Consider the following 5,668-nt stretch of genomic DNA (forward strand, 5'->3'; position numbering starts at 1 on the left):
TTTTGTAGTGTTGGAGAGTCTGGAAAAAATTTATATGTGGAAATTTTATATGATGGGAAAATATTTTTTTAAAATAAAGTTTTTTGGATTGTGAAACCTTAGATTAATGACTCTTGTGTCAGCAAATTTCAAACACCTAGCAATAAGACTGATGTAAATACAGTTAAGGTATTAAAGCTGAGTTTATTTCATCTAAAAATAATGCACAAATCATGCTTATTTTATCTGACCTTATTTAAACATAGAAGTTATTCTAAGCTGAGAAAAGGACAGTTATTTTGGAATACATGAGCATTTGATTCTATGTAGATGAATAATGTCATTAGGCAAAGCATAAATCATAGTTGGTGGAGGATAAATCAGTCTTTCATACCCTTTCCATTCTTCTCCTTTTCTCAAATTTTCTTCATAGTAATCAAGTCAGTAAAATCAATGGGGATATGACAGCAGATATTTCGAATTTGTATTTATATTTTTGTATTCTGAAGTATCTTAAAGATGTCTAAATTTTGTAATTCTCTCCAGGGTTTGTCTTAAACCTATTTAACCTAGAGCAGGTGAAAATCTGCCTCCAACTGCAGGAAATTATTTCTTTAAAAATATATTTATTTATTTTTAGTTTTCAACATTCATTTCCACAACATTTTGAGTTACAGATTTTCTCCCAATCATTGCTCTAGGCCCACCCCAAGATATCGAGCCTACTGAATACCCCTTCTCCTAATCTGCTCTCTCTTATATCATCCTCCAGTACCCCTCTAACTTTCTAGTAGGGCAAGATGGATTTCTATACCCAGTACCTGTATATCTTATTTCCCAGTTCCATATAAAAATCAAATTTTGAATTAAATTTTTATGTTTATTTTTAGTTTGCATCATTCATTTTCTTTTTTATCAGTTGAAATAATTGTATTTCACAGTTGCCTTTAAAATCATAAAGAAAATAAGTTCTTCATATAAAAACAGTAGTGCTGATACCCTATTCTTTCTAGAAAATGATTACATATTCCCTTTTCAAGAAAATGCATCCAGTTATAACCTTTATGTTAGGTTTCTTGGAAAAATCATTCCAGGACTGATTCCTAAGAACATCTCATTCTGTAGCTCTGCATCTGGCTGAAAGCGTGGATAACTACTGGCATGTGGACAGAAGGGCTCCTTTTAAACTTGCTGACATAGACATAGACTGGCTTAGACTGATCAGTGCTCCATGGACTCATCAGCCTTCTCTGCAGATTCCTCAGCAGGCTGAGCAGGCTGGGCTTTTCTCTGTGGTCTTTCTTCAAGACCTTCCAGGAAAGGTGACACGTCATCATCGTCATAGATTGTGAACTCCAAGTCTTTCCCAACAATTCCAATGGAAACATTCTTTCTAGGCAGCTCTTGTTCTGCAGGAAGTGTTTCCCGTAAGGCACGAAGACCATGTTTCACCAGCTCATTCAAATTGCAGTCACTGAACTTGGACATACACCTCTCCAAGTAAGTATGGGCCGACTGAGAGTGGGCTCCAATGGACATAGCCCGACAATCAAAGTAGTTTGCAGACGGACAGGTCTGGAAGATATGGGGACCCATATTATCATAACCAGCGATGATCAGTCCCACGCCATATGGTCTCTGGCCATAACGCTGTGTCGGTATCTGGGTCTTGCTTCCAATTAGAGACACTAGGCAAGACACTGGAAGAGGTTGGTCAAACACAAATCTGGAATCCAGACACTCCTGACTCATGAAGTTGCACAAGAGCCTAGCATCAGTAGTGAGCCCAGCAATTGAGATTCCGATATGATTATCAACATGTAGAATTTTTTTCTGATGAGCTGCCATTTCTGACTGTGCCCTTTTCAAAGCAACTAGTACAGCATGGGTTTTGGATTTCAGGCCCACTGTAGCTGAGCCTTGTTTGAAAGCTTCCATTGCATATTCTATTTGATGAATTCTGCCCTGAGGGCTCCAAACAGTGACATCATTGTCATACTGGTTTCGAAATGTTTTCTAGGTGCTGGAGGAGCTGAAACCTCCAGCAGAGCAGCTGGACCATGCCAGGCGGCTGCTGCTCCTTGGCGAACGACAGAGCTGCATCATTCATTTTCACAAGATTTTGAGTCACAAATTTTCTCCCCGTATTTCCCCTACACATCACCCCAAACAGCAATCCCACTGTATAGCCCCTCCCCCAATCTGCTCTCCCCTATATCCTTCCCTATTCCCCCTCCAACTTTTTAGCAGGGCAAGATGGAACTCTATACCCCACTGCCTGTATATCTTATTTCCCAGTTGCATGTAAAAATTAATAATACTATATTTTTAACATTTGATTCTAAAATTTTGAGTTCCAGATTTTTTCCCTTCTTCCCTCCTCACCCACCCCTATTGGGAAGATAAGTAATTCAATATAGGTTGTACGTGTGTAGATATCTAAATCACTTCCATAGTAATTATATTGTGAAAAACCAACTATATTTCTTTCAATCCTATCCTGCCCCACCCCTTATTCTATTTTCTCCCTTGACCCTATCCCTTTCCAAAAATGTTTGCTTCTAGCTACCCTCTCTTCCAATCTACCCTCCCTTCTATCATCCAGCCTACCATACCCTACCCTGAATCCTATTTTCCTGTAGGGTGAGATACCCAATTGAGTATGTATCTTATTCCCTCCTTAAGCCAAATTCAATGAGAATAAGATTGCCCCATGCCCTTTCACCTTCCAGCTTTTCCCCTCTATTATAACAGTTTTCTCTTGCCTATTTTATAGGAGATAATTTACCCTAGTCTATCTCTCCCTTTCTCCTTCTCCCAATAAATTACTCTCTCACCTCTTAATTTTACTTTTCAGATATCATCCCTTCATATTCAACTCATACGGTGCCCTTTGTCTATGTATACATGAACATACATATGTCCCCACTGACATATTTATATACACATAAACCCTCACATACATACATACATGTGTATACACACATATATTCCCTTCAACTATCCTAATACTGAGAAAAGTCTTATGATTTACAATTTTTTTTCCATGTAGGAATGTTAATAGTTCGACTTTAATAAGTTCCTTACGATTTCTTTTTCCTATTTACCTTCTCATGCTTCTTTTGCTTTTTGTATTTAATAGTCCAATTTTATGTTAAATTCTGTTTTATTCATCATGAATGCTTGAAAATCCTCGATTTCATTGAATGACTATATTTTCCCCTGTAGCATTGTACTCATTTTTCCTGGGTAGATGACTCTTGTTTTTAATCCTAGCTCCTTTGACCTCTGGAATACCATATCCCAAGCCTGGCAATCCCTTAATGTAGAAACTTCTAGGTCTTTTGTTATCCTGATTATGTTTCCACAATACTCAAATGGTTTGTTCCTTACTGCTTGCAGTATTTTCTCTTGACCTGGAAACTCTGGAATTTGCCTATAATATTCCTAGGAGTTTTTTTTTTTTTTTGGGGGGGGTCTTTTTCAAGAGACAATCAGTGAATTCTTTCCATTTCTATTTTTCCCTCTAGTAATAGAATATCAGGGCAATTTTGCTTGATAATATCTTGAAATATGGTGTCTAGGCTCCTTTTTTGATCATGGCTTTCAAGTAGTCCAACAATTTTAACATTATTTCTCCTGGATCTATTTTACAGGTTGGTGATTTTTCCCATGAGATATCTCACATTGCCTTCTACTCTTTCATTTGTTTGGATGATTTTTTTAGTATCTTGATTTCTCATAAAGTCATTAGGTTCCATTTGCTCCAGACTAATTTTGCAGGAGGTATTCTCTTCAGTGAGTTTTTGAAATTCCTTTTCCGTCTGGCAAATTCTAATTTTTAAGGCATTCTTTTCCTCATTGATTTTTGGGGCCTCTTTTGCCATTTGAGTTAGTATGTTTTTGAAGATGTCCTTTCCTGTTCCTTTGATAGTCCCTTCCTGTCTGCCTGCCAGGCTTCCTTCAGCGGGCAATTTTTTTTTTTCTCTCTGTGACTTTGTGGGTTCTTTAGCTCTAACGTTTGTTTAGTCACCTTTTTACATGTATTGGAAGTTATCGGAGAAGGAGCTAATGCCAAGTTTGTGCTTCTACTCTGCCATCTTGGCTCTGTCCCCTGCATGTAATTATTTCTGTATTCAAATCTTTTAGTAAACTTTGTTGTCTTCACTCACTGTTTATTGACCAATTGAATGAAACAGAAAAGCAGGACAACCTATAACCCCAAAGAGAAGGAGAGCATGTTACTAACATGAAAAAAAAAAAATGTGTCCATTTTCTTTTCTTTTCTTGCTTAACTATCCCTTCTCAAAACTTTCCATTTTTTTATTGTGAATATCATGGTTCATTGGCTCTGGATACAGATATATAAATCACAATGATGGACTCTTTCCATTTCCAATACACAATGTAGTCTTCTGAATGGAATCCTGTAATAGAATTCTAGGCCTTACTCTTACCTCTAACATTGCTTATTGTAAAGACCTTGTTATGATTCACTATGCGCAAATTTGTTAGCATAATATGTTAATTTTATTCAGAAATAAAGAAACATTTGTTTAAAAACATATAGGGAGTTCAGAAGCAGTGCTAGGTAGTGAGGAAGATAAAAAGATAGATGATAAATAGAGAAGAGAGAGAGAGTCAAAACATTAATTATTGGCTTACCCCATTCCAGGCTAAGCTTAGTATATAGAAATATAAACAAATAAAATATTCCATGCCATTAGGGAGCTAATATTCTAAACATAAATGGGAGCTGGTAAAGAGATGTGGGTAAGGGCAGCAGATAAGGAGGTGAAGAAGTCTGATGAGTGCTCAGGAATGAAATGAGCATGACAGTTGCTATTATGCTGTTGTTGTTTGTGATCATGATAGTGATATTTAAGATTTGGGAGACCTAAGAATGCTTATAGGCATATGGTCAAAAGCCAGTGGTATGAAAAATTAAAAAAAATTCATAAATGGTATGGATTTGTAGTGATATTTACTAAAGCAAAGCAATTACTGGAAAAGAGTTCAAATGGATGTTGAAGGACTCTATCCTTACTGAAGAATAAGATTATCACTTATTCTATAATCAGGGGAAAGGAAAACAAAAGGGGTGTGAAGAAATAAAGCTTTGAAGGGTTAAGTAAGTTCCCACCAGATGGCTTCAATTATCTCAGTAACATTATACTGTGAGTGGGAAGATCATAATTTGAATGAAGCAAAAAATTGGCTGTAATACATAAGCACAACAGCTATATCCAGGGGTTTGGTAGTAGTTATTTATTTTTTTGGTGTGTACATTTACACTTCAAAAATTAGCAAGTATTATAAATCAGAGCATGTTTGTTTTGTCGATTTCCAGACATAAGAAAAATGTAGAAAATGTTAATAATACAGTTCCAAGTATATTCTGCAAACATTTTTCTTTTTTCAGAGAGCCACCTGCAAAATATTGGCACACCTCTGGCTATATCCCAGTGGATAAACCCATCAAAGGATAAAAATAAACAAATAAGGAGTATCAAATATTAATTAGAGTAATTAATATTGCTGTAAATCAATAATAATGAGAAAAATGTAAAACAAAATAATTCCATGGTCTTGTCTCACATGAAGCAAATTGTCTAAGACAACAAAATATGGGAATCTGTGGAAAGACAGGCAAAGATGCAAATGTTTTGAACTTAAAATTTTCTTATGA

At 36.1% G+C, this 5,668-nt stretch overlaps 1 pseudogene; it reads right to left on the reverse strand.

Annotated features, from left to right (window-relative positions):
• Positions 1-882: 882 nt before the first annotated feature.
• Positions 883-2,079, reverse strand: LOC138172542 (proteasome subunit alpha type-1 pseudogene; annotated as a pseudogene).
• Between the last annotated feature and the right edge of the window lie 3,589 nt (positions 2,080-5,668).

Source organism: Petaurus breviceps, unplaced genomic scaffold, assembly GCF_028583685.1.
Source record: "Petaurus breviceps papuanus isolate PSGF00001 unplaced genomic scaffold, PetGlider_PUasm1.0 551, whole genome shotgun sequence".
NCBI classification, from domain to species: Eukaryota; Metazoa; Chordata; class Mammalia; order Diprotodontia; family Petauridae; genus Petaurus; species Petaurus breviceps.